This window comes from Arachis duranensis, chromosome 3 (assembly GCF_000817695.3).
Source record: "Arachis duranensis cultivar V14167 chromosome 3, aradu.V14167.gnm2.J7QH, whole genome shotgun sequence".
Lineage (NCBI taxonomy): Eukaryota > Viridiplantae > Streptophyta > Magnoliopsida > Fabales > Fabaceae > Arachis > Arachis duranensis.
In genome coordinates, this window is record NC_029774.3 from 93,258,986 (window position 1) to 93,271,189 (window position 12,204).

Genomic DNA, 12,204 nt, shown 5'->3' on the forward strand with positions numbered 1-12,204 from the left:
TAAAACAAGTGAAATTAGCTTGAAAAATGGGTATATGATGACCTGTCATCACAACACCAAACTTAATTCTTGCTTGTCCCCAAGCAAGCATCAAAACTAAGAGAAAATGAAATGAACAAGAAGAGCAATTATATCCTTATTAGGCATGTAGCAGAACTTGATTTATGGAGTTTTTATGCAGACAATGACAACCAAGTTATTGTTTGCTGTTACATAATATACATCTTTCCTCAAAGGTTTATTAAACTTGCTGTTATAAGGTTTACTCTTTAATTACTCCCTTGCTAACTTTTCCTTTCTCATGTTGCTTAACAAGCTTATTATTCTTTGAAGGCTTGGTGTCTAATGTTGCAGTAGTAGCCTTTGGCTTTATTTTTACTCAACATCTTTCTACAACAGACACATGGCTCACTATTTCCTCCTAGGATCATTGATGCCCAGCGTCTCTTTGGATAACTAAATGTTCTGTATCTAGGTTGCTCTTTATTGTGGACTTTCAATTGGCCATCCCAAATCAGTTGATCTAAGTGACCGGGTTTGGAAATACCCCTTAGAATTTACTTATCCAAGCATATCCTAGTACAAGAACACCACAGGCATGTGTCCTAGGGTCCAAGCTATTGGTGTCCAGCCTTTATTCTTTGTTTTTCTTGCCACATTGGCTTTTTCTTCTTCCTTTTCTTTCTATTTTATTTTTTTGTTCTCAAGGGCTTTTTCTTTATTGATAAGAACCTTTATAACAGCAAGCTAGCTCACACTTCAATGAAAATGATACTATGCAGCCATTATTTCATGAGTTATGCATTTAATCAAACACATACACCACCATTAACTTCCATTCTAACTCATGCAACATTGGATATTTACTTTCCAATTCAAACAATTCTCTTTTATTCAAGTATATGGGAAACAAAACAAAATTCAGCTCGGTAATGGATGACAAGCAATATGCAGATTTAGCATTCTTAATCAAACAACTTCACTTGCAACTAGATAAACACTTTAGTAGGATATATAATGGTTTCCATGTTCAAAACAATTCACAGCAGCAAGGATTAAGTTTAGATACAACCTTTGAAGTTGCAGCCCTTTGATTCTTCCTTCTGTTGTGTTTTCTTTGAGTTAAGATGCACAATATCTTCAATTGTTGACTCATGTCCTGCATAATTCTCAAAGTTGCTTGCTTCTCGAACCCTTAATTACATGGTTAGTATGCATAAATTGAGTGTGGCTCTTGGATTTATTTAGGTGTGGGAACACCAAACTTAATTGTTTGCCACAGCCTCTGATGCAACAAGTTAACCATATGTGAAACCTTGTGTCCTCGCTAAAGGTTATGGAATTAAAGCTAGAAAGCAATTAAATAGTTGAATAATTTGTTTGATTGCTTAGAGCTAGCACTTTGCAAGAGGTGAGAATGTGTTTTTACATGAGATTTTTTTGTAGAACACCAACTTAGAATCTTTCATTCTCCCTTAAATTGTTTTGGTGTGCAACACCAAACTTAACTCCTTGCAATCCATACCAATTATTCAACATTTTTATTGAAAAAGCTATGAAAGAAAACTACCTCAGGTTGGGTTGCCTCCCAACAAGCGCTCTTTTATTGTCACTAGCTTGACATTGATCTCCCTTTAGGGTGGTTGATGCTGGTGATGTCTCAACTTGTCCCCTCTCACTGTAAGCTTTGTCTGTGTGCCTTGATGCTCTATTTCAATGTGCTCAAGAGAGAGTATTTAGTTAACTGTCTTGCTTGTTTCTTCATTACTTTGTGATTCTGGAAAGACTTTCAAGGTGATGCTCTCCTCATGCATCCTGAGGGTTAGCTCTCCCTGCTCTATATCTACAATGGCTCTAGCAGTGGCCAAAAATGGTCGACCAAGTATTATGGAATCATTTCCATTTTCTGATGAATCCAGGATCACAAAATCTGCCGGATAGATGAACTTGTCAACCTTGACTAAAAGGTTCTCAATCAACCCTTTAGGATATACCACTGATTGGTCCACCAATTCCAAGGACATCTGTATTGGTTTCACCTCTCTTATGCCAAGCTTTTTCACTAAAGAATATGGAATTAGATTTATACTTGCTCCTAAGTCACACATCCCCTTGTTGATGAATAGGCTTCCAATAGTGCATGGCAGGAAGAAACCTCCAAGATCTTCAAGCTTGGGAGGAAGGAAGAAACCTCCAGGATCTTCAAGCTTGGGAGGAAGTCCTTTTCTGATTAGTGCACTGCATTCTTCACTGAGCATTACAGTCTCCTTCTCATTCCAATTCCTTTTCTTATTGATGAGCTCCTTTAAGAACTTGGCATACAGAGGCATTTGCTCCAACGCCTCAGCCAAAGGTATGTTGATTTCCAGCTTTTTGAAAGTCTCAAGGAATTTAGAAAAGTGTTGGTCCTTAGTCTCTTTGTGGAATCTTTGGGGATAAGGCAGTGGAGGTGTCAAGCTTTTCTCCACTTGATGTTGTCTTGGATTTGGTTCTTCCATGATCTGCTTTCCCCTCTTCAGATTTTGTGGTTTATCTTCTTTTTCTTGAGGTTGATTCTGAGGGTGATTGCTTGTTGTTGCATCTTCATCACTGGCTACCTCTTTTTCAACTTGTTTCTTGTCACTTTCCTTGGGCTTCTTGGTGGCTTCTTCATCTTTTAGCAGGATTTTTCCACTCCTTAACTGTATTGCCTTGCACTCCTCTTTTGGATTAGGAATGGTGTCACTTGGTAGTGAGCTTGATGGTTTTTCAACAGAAATCTGCTTGGAGATTTGTCCAATCTACCTTTCTAGGCTCTTCAAGGAGGCTTCTTGGTTCTTTTCTTGGTTTTTCATCATCTTTTCCATGAGCATTTCTAGATTAGTGATCCTCTGAGAGTCTTGTGAGATTGGTTGGTTTTGGGGTGTTGATGGATGATGGTAGGTGTTTTGGTTAGTTGGGTGGTTATTGGGTGGATAATGGTTAGAGTTGGGATAAGTGTTTTGTGGTTTTCTGTATGTGTTTTGGTTAGTGTTTGGCTGGTTGTTTTGGTTTGTGTTGGTTTGTGTTTTTTCAATTGTTTTGATTTGAGTTCCTTTGCCATGGCTGCTGAGTTTGATTATGGTTGTCCCCCCATCTGAGGTTGGGATGGTTTTTCCAAGAAGGATTGTAAGTATCACCATAGACTTCATTTGTTCCAGGATTTTGGTTGTGCATGTATTGGACTTGCTCTTGCTGTTGCTCCTCTTGAATTTCTTCATTTTGCCCCCAAGTAGTTGATGGTTGGCTTGTGGCACTTACTGATGCAACTTGAAGGCTGTCAATTCTCTTGGCCATCTGCTCAAACTGTTGTTAAATTTGTTGCTGCATCATTTTGTTTTGAGCTAAGATTGAATCCAATCCTTCCAACTCCATTACTCCTCTCCTTTGATTGAATCCACTCCTTCCAACTCCATTACTCATCTCCTTTGTGGTGGTTGGCGTTGCCTTTGGTGAGCAAAGAAATATTGGTTGTTAGCCACCATATCAATGAGATTTTGAGCTTCCTCTGTAGTTTTCATGAGTTGTAATGAGCCTCCGGCTGAATGATCAAGTGCTTCTTGAGCCTTCAGAGTAAGTCCCTCGTAGAAGTTCTGCAGCTTGTCCCACTCAGTGAACATCTCTGGTGGACATTTCCTCAACAGTGCCTTATATCTTTCCCATGCTTCATATAAATTTTCAACCTCCATTTGAGTGAATGTCTGCACCTCATTCTTCAATCTTATGATCCTTTGAGGGGGATAAAATTTGGCAAGAAACTTGCTCACCAAATCATCCCAAGTGTTGATGCTCTCCTTTGGAAATGTTTCTAGCCATTGAGTGGCTTTATCCCTGAGAGAAAATGGAAAGAGCAATAACTTGTAGCTGTCAAGAGGCACACCATTGGTTTTGACAGTGTCACAGATCCTCAAGAAGGTAGATAGATGTTGATTCGGGTCCTCCAATGGCCCTCCTCCAAAAGAGCAGTTGTTTTGGACCAATGTGATGAGTTGTGGCTTTAGTTCAAAGTTGTTTGCATTGACATTAGGGGTAAGAATGCTACTCCCATAGTGTCTAGCATTTGCAAATGTGTAGGAAGCCAGTACTCTTCTTTGTTGTGGGTTATTGTTGGCTCCTCCTTCTGGTTGATTGGGATTTGATGGATCTCCTTCCATCTCTTGGAATTCCTCCTCAGATTTTTCCTCTCCAACGATGTTCTTCCCTCTTTCAGCTCTTCTTAATCTTCGAAGAGTTCTTTGGTCAATTTCAGAGAGGATAGGGGAAGATCTTCCTGTACCTGACATACAAACACACAACAAAAAACACACAAATCCAGAAAACCAGTGAAACTTCAATCTATTGCTAGAATGAAGTTTTAGTTAGTTTAAGCAAAAATTCAAACAATTAGTGTGTTAGTAAAAAAAAAGAAGAAAAACTGCTTGATCTAGACCTCCACTTCACTTAATCATTGTCAATCTATTTCAATCCCCGGCAACGGCGCCAAAAACTTGATGTGTGGAAAACGATCCAACACAAAACTCACCGGCAAGTGTACCGGGTCGCATCAAGTAATAAAACTCACGGGAGTGAGGTCGATCCCACAGGGATTGAAGGATTGAGCAATTTTAGTTTAGTGGTTGATTTAGTCAAGCGAATCAAGTATTGGTTGAGTGATTTTGTATCCAACAGTAAGTAAATAGCAGGAAAAACTTAAAGTGCAAGAAATGTAAATTGCAGTAACTTAAAGTGCAAGAAATATAAATTGCTTGAATGGAAATAGGGAGTTGAGGTTTGGGAATTCAGAATTTAAGCAAGGGAAATTAAATTGCAACAATTAATAAAGCAGAAGATGAATTGGAAGTAACTAGAATTCAAACAGGAAATGAAATTAAATTGCAGTAGGGGTTCACAGAAGAACCAAAAAGGAAAATGGGATCTCAGGACTCCAGAGACTAGAGAGCAAAGTCTAGATCTCAATTGCCTTCCCAGATCCAAGTTCACAAAGCAATTAACAAGAAATTAAAGAAGAAGCAGTACAGGAAATGTAATTGAACTCAATTATGCTGAAGAGGAATTAAAGAGATCTTGAATGGAGATTGAGACAGAATTTCCTCAATTTTTCACACCCAAGACTCAAACAAGAAAAGTAAAAATGCTCAAACAAGAACGAGGAAGAAGAGAGATCAATTCTCCTCCCCAATTCTCCAAAATCTCAGTTCCTAGCTCTCAGGGAAAATGAAGTTTCAGAATTCAAAAATTAAAAGAAGGTTCAAAAATCAAAAGTAAAAGAAAAGGTTCAAATGTCCTTTTTTTCATTACATCAAACTATCTCCTATTTATACACTTTCTATCCTTGGATTTTGGAATTTGGATGGGCTATTGATTTGGTGAAGAAATGAATTGAATTGGATTTTTAATCCAATTTTTAGCCCATGAGAAAGTGGCTTCCAGGAGGCTGCCCTGCCCTTGTGGAGGGCAGAGCAGGAAATGGTGCATGTGGCCTCGTGCGTGTGTGCTTGATGAGAGTGATGCTGCAGGATGCTGCCCTGCCCTTGTGGAGGGTAGGGCAGAGTTTTCTTGGTGCGCCAGATTCTGCTGCCCGTGCGTGCTGCTGCTGGCTGAGTGTTCAAGTCCTGGCCGTGCCAAGATGCTGCGCCATGCACCAAGAAATGCTGCCCTGCCCTTGTGGAGGGCAGGGCAATGTGCCAAAGGTGAAGTCCCACGTTCGATACTCGGTGGAGGCACATGTTGCTCCTTTTTCCTTGGTTTTCTTGGCACCAAAGTCATGCCTAGTTCTTTACTTCCTCATGGTGCCGTGGTCGATTCATGGAGAATGAAAGCAAGACACTTTTTGCTTGATTTTATTGTGCTTGAGCGCTACTCCCTTCCTCTTTGTCCTTGGGTTCAAAACCCATAGGAAGCATTATGAAGCAATTCCTTTTGAATTTTTCTTGGGTGAAGCTCGATATTGCTCTTGAGGAGGGCAGGGCAGAGTTTTTTTGCTCTCTTTGATCCTTAGCATCAAATTGTGCTCCGCCCTTGTTGTGGGCAGGGCAATGTTGCTTTTCAAGGCTTGGTTCATTATGTTGCTCTCCTGGAGGGCAGTGTGCCCTTGTGGAGGGCAATTTTTGCTTCCTCCTTCTATGCGCCACACTTCTTATCTCTTGAGCCACGCTTCCTCTTTTCTTCTTTTCTTCACCTTCAAATAATCAAAACAACCAATCAAAGTATCACTAAATTCACAAGGCTTATAAATCAATTAAAAATCAATTAAATTTAGCTTAAACCTCATGAGTTAGCATCAATTTAATGGTGGTTGTTTGATTTAAAGAAGTTATGTATTTTCATTCCAAATCACTTACTTAAGATGCAAGAAAGTGCATAAAGACTAATAAAACAAGTGAAATTAGCTTGAAAAATGGGTATATGATGACCTGTCATCAGTAATTTGTTTGTAGAACATGAAAAAGAGCTCGAACAACATACCTTGTGAGTCTTGAGCTTTAATAGATGGTTGCATCTTTTCAACCATAATGTTGTTTTTGTGTGTGATTATTACTCCTTTTTTATTGTGATCATTGATTTGCATGATTCTTTATGTCTTGTATTTGTGTTTGGATTCATTTAGTATGATTGAGGCCATTTTTCATGATAAACTCACTAACCTATATGGCCAACCCTTGCATGCACCTTTGTGAACCCCTTTGAGCCTATGGATTCCCTTTTGTTCTGATGATAGCACATTACTCCCCTTAAACGGAAAACCATTGGCGTCCCCGAATTACTCTTTGATTAGCTTAGGTGGATTAGTGTGTAAATTCTAAATATGGGGAAATTTTGGGAAACATTGTTGATAGACCCATGATTTTATTGTAAAGAAAAATTTTGGCAATTAGGTAATGCTCATGCATTTCATTAATGAGGACATATGTATCCATAGTTCAATATAAGAAAAAACTTGTCCATAACTAAGTGTAAAATAAAGAGTTAAATAAAGGATGCATATGCCATGTTTGAAAAGAAAATGCACGAGTGAGGTGAGATAGAAAAAAGAAAAGAAAATGGGTAAATAGGTTGTAATAATATGTGTATATAGGTGATATAAGATTAGGTGGACACTCAAGCTAATCAAAGAACTAATTCTTTAAGTCCACTTAGCCATATTTCATCCTACATAAACCCTAAACACTAAGCGAATTGAGTAGATACACATCCAGTTAGGAGTTCGATCGCTCAATTCCATGTTCTTGCACCCCATATTATATCTTCTTGCAAGTTGTTCATTTGGATAGTCTGGAAAATTTCAATTCAATTCTTTGGACATTGATCTTAGTGCATGGACTCTTTGTATTGGCCCTAAAGCTTTCTTGTGATGGATTGGAATTTCATGGTTTGTTTCTACTAACTCTCATCATAGTGCATATTGGCGATTAGCCTTAGGATAGTTTCATGCATTTAAGTAGTTTATAGCATAAGTCATTTTCCCTTTCATCTACCTCCTTTGAGTGTGTTTAGCATGAGGACATGCTAGTGTTTAAGTATGGGAGAATTAATGAATCAATATTTGATGATGACTTTTGGTTAGACTTGAATGGATTTCATCACATAAACTTGCACTTATTCCCTTGAATAGCATGCTTTTGAACTCTCCTCCTAAATTGTGCTTGATTATGAAAACATGCTCTTTTGTGCCCAATTTGATATATTTTATTCCATTTTCCTTCCATTCGATGTCTTGATCATGTTTGTGAGTGATTTCAGGTGTATAAGGCAGGAATGGTTTGGAGGAAATGGAAGAAGAGCATTCAAAGTGGAGGAAACATGAATAATCAAGAGAGATGAGTTCAAAGATGTGTGCGTGCGCACAGCCTCTTGTGTGTACGCACAAGAGCCCAAGCAGAGCGCGTGGATTATTTCGAGTGCGTCGCGCGTCCAGCCAAGCACGCCTAGTGTGTGTGCGCATAGGTTATTGTGCGTACGCACCTGATGGGATTTTCCCAAAGTGTGCGGACGCACATGCCTGTGCGTTCGCATAGGTGTCCCTGCATGACTTCATTAAAAAGACACGTGACTCGCGATTTGAGGGCTTTGGAGGCCCATTTCTGAAGTCTTCTAGCTTATATTGGAAGGGGAATGAAAGACATAGGGGGCATATCATTGCTATAGTTTAGGAGTAGGAGTAGAAGGTTTTTAGTTTTAATTTTCTCTAAGTTTTTCATCATCTCTACGGGTTTCTATTAGGGTTTTACATTCAAGTGCCATTTCCATTTTTGATCTTGGATTTTGCTAATTTTATTGTAAGTATTCTCTTGTTATTACTCTTTATAGTTACATTGTCATTACTCTTTCTTCCAATTCAAGTTATAGTTCAATTTTACTTCTCCTTTGCAATTTCAATTTCTTGTTGATGAATTTGATGTTTGATGTTTGTTTTATGCTTTCTTATGTTATTCTTGTTGATTGAGATCAATTGTTGCTTTTAATTTCAAGTCTTTTCTTCTTTCTCTTATGTTTAAGCTTTTTGCCCACCAAGTGTTTCAAACATGGTTTTAGGCTAATTTTTTGTCTCTTGGCTTGGGTAAAGTGAGCAATTGGGTTCCTAGAGTTGGAATGTCCAACATTCAGTGTCAATTCTTGGTTTGTTAATTGTTCTTGTTCCCACTAACGCTAATTTGTTTCTGAGGCAATTAGCATGCAATTTAGGATTTATTGGTTAAGAACACTTATGCTCATTTAACTTACCTTCTGATGTGAGGGTTGATCAAGTGAGACTAATCCATTATAATTGTCATAGTTGTGGTTCCAACAAGGAAAGGACCCTTAGCTCACCCTAAGCCAAGACCCCTTTTTATGCTTTCAATCTTTCATATATTGCTATGTTAATCTCTTTTATACTTTACTTGTTTATATTACATAGTCGGTTCTTTAATTTCTTTATTAGTTCAATCATTACAATTTTGCATGTTCTTTTATTGCTTTATATGTTCATTTCTTCACTGACAACCCCTTGATCACTACAACTGGAATTTGCACACTCATTGTCCTCAAGTGATTCCTTGGGAGACGACCCGGGTGTCAAATACTCTCAGTTTTAAATTGGTTTTGAGTTGTGACACATCTTGTGAATTTTCAATTTGATCGGTGACCGATTGTTGGGTTTGGTCTATGCTTGCAATTTTAATCCTCTTTTAGTGTGAAAATCCAAACTCATGAGGAGCAGCAGAGCTCCACACCTTAATCTATGAGGTGTAAAAACTCCACCGTTGAAAATACATAAGAACAAGGTCTAGACATGGCCGAATGGCCATGCCTCCGAAATAACATAAAACAATCGAAAAAGGGTTCAAAGACTTGATCCCAAGATCAAAGATGATCAAAAGATGAAAATACAATAGTAAAAGGTCCTATTTATAGTGAACTAGTAACCTAGGATTTACAGAAATAAGTAAATGATGCAGAAAATCCACTTCCGGAGTCCACTTGGTGTGTGCTTGGGCTGAGCATTGAAGCTTTCACGTACATAGGCTTCTATTGGAGTTAAACGCTAGCTCTGGTGCTAGTTTGGGCATTTAACTCCAGCTTTTATGCCAGTTCTCGTGTTTAACACCAAAAAAGGGTCTCTGACCGGCGTTTTGACGCCAGTTTGGGCCATCAAATCTCAGGAAAAGTATAGACTATTATCCATTGCTGGAAAGCCCAAGATGTCTGCTTTCCAACGCAATTGAGAGCGCGCCAATTAAGCGTCTGTAGCTCCAGAAAATCCAATTCGAGTGCAAGGAGATCAGAATCCAATAGCATCTTCAGTCCTTTCTCAGCCTCTGAATCAGATTTTTGCTCATGTCCCTTAATTTCAGCCAGAAAATACCTGAAATCACAGAAAAATAGACAAACTCATAGTAAAGTCTAGAAATGTGATTTTTTGCATAAAAACTAATAATTATATACTAAAAACTAACTAAATCATACTAAAAACTACCTAAAAATAATGACAAAAAGCGTAAAAATTATCCGCTCATCACAACACCAAACTTAAATTGTTGCTTGTCCCCAAGCAACTGAAAACAAAATAGAATAAAAAAAAGAAAATATACAATGAATATTACAATATCAATGAAACTTAGTCCCAATTAGATGAGTGGGGCTAGTAGCTTTTTGCTTCTAAATAGTTTTGGCATCTTTCAGATTGTGACTCAGCTTTGCTAAAGTCCCCAATTAGAGGTGTCTAGAGTTCTTAAGCATACTCTTTTTGTTTTGGATCATGACTTTAACCACTCAGTCTCAAGCTTTTCACTTGAACCTTCATGACACAAGCACATGGATAGGGACAGCTTAATTTAGCCGCTTAGGCCATGATTTTATTCTTGTAGGCCATCCTATCAATTAATGCTCAAAGCCTTGGATCCTTTTTACCATTGCTTTTTGGTTTAAAGGGCTATTGGCTTTTGCTTTTTCTTTCTTCTCTTTTTTTTCGCCACTTTTTCTTTTTCACTGTTTTTTCTTGCTTCAAGAATCAATTTCATGATTTTTCAGATTATCAATAACATTTCTCTTTGTTCATCATTCTTTCAAGAGCCAACAATTTTAACATTCATAAACTTCACTATAAAAAATATGCACTGTTCAAGCATTCATTCAGAAAGACAAAAAGTATTGCCACCACATCAAAATAATTAGACTAATTTCAAGATAAAATTTAAAATTCATGTACTTCTTGTTCTTTTGTAATTAGGAACATTTTTCATTTAAGAAAGGTGAATGATTCATGGAATTATTCATAGCTTTAAGACATAGACACTAGACACTAATGATCATGTAATAAAGACACAAACATAGACACACATAAAGCATAAAAATCGAAAAACAGAAAGATAAGAACACGGAAATCAAAGAACGGGTCCACCTTAGTGATGGCGGCTGGTTTTTCCTCTTCAAGGTCCAATGGAATGCTTGAGCTCCTCTATGTCTCTTCCTTGCCTTTGTTGCTCTTCCCTCATGGCTATTTGATCCTCTCTAATTTGATGAAGAATAATGGAGTGCTCTTGGGTTCTGGTTCACACTTTGATCATAGTTCTTAGTGATCCATGCATTAGCATAGAACTCTTGACCATTAAGATTCTGACTTGTTGAATGGGGTTGGTGAGAACTTCCCAACCTCTTCTTCGAATCTCATGCCGGATCTCTGGATACTCATTCTTCTTGAGCATGAAAGGGACCTCAGGGATCGCCTTCTTCTTGGCCACAACTTCATAGAAGTGGTCTTGATGGACCTTTGAGATGAATCACTCCATCTCTCATGGCTCGGAGGTGGAAACTTTTGCCTTCCCTTTCCTCATTTTGGAGGTTTCTCCGGCCTTAGGTGCCATAAATGGTTATGGAAAAACAAAAAGCAATACTTTTTCCACACCAAACCTAAAAGGTTTACTCATCCTTGAGCAAAAGAAGAAAGAAGGATGAAGAAGAAGAAGAAATGGAGGAGATGGAGGGTGAAGAAAGGTTCGGCTGATGAGCGGATAATTTATACGCTTTTTGGCATTGTTTTTAGCATGTTTTTAGTATGTTTTAGTTAGTTTTTATTACATTTTTATTATTTTTTAGTTAAAATTCACTTTTCTGGACTTTACTATGAGTTTGTGTGTTTTTCTGTGATTTCAAGAATGGGAGTTAAACGCCCAAACTGGCACAAAAGCTGGCGTTTAACTCCAAGAAAAGTTTCTACACGAAAATGCTTCAATGCTCAGCCCATGCACACACCAAGTGGGACCAGAAGTGGATTTTTATGTCATTTACTCATATTTGTAAACCCTAAGCTACTAGTTCTCTATAAGTAGAACCTTTTGCTATTGTATTTTCATCTTTTGATCACTTTAGATATTTAGATCATCTTTGGACGTTTAGTCCTTAGACCATCTGGGTAGCTATCTTTGAGTAGTCTTATGCTATCTTAGATCATGGGAGCTGGCCTCTCGGCCATGCCTAGACCTTGTTCTTATGTATTTTCAACGGTGGAGTTTCTACACACCATAGATTAAGGTGTGGAGCTCTGCTGTATCTCGAGTATTAATGCAATTACTATTGTTCTTCTATTCAATTCAGCTTATTCTTGTTCTAAGATATCACTTGTTCCTCAACTTGATGAATGTGATGATCCGTGACACTCATCATCATTCTCACCTATGAACGTGTGCCTGACAACCACCTCCGTTCTAC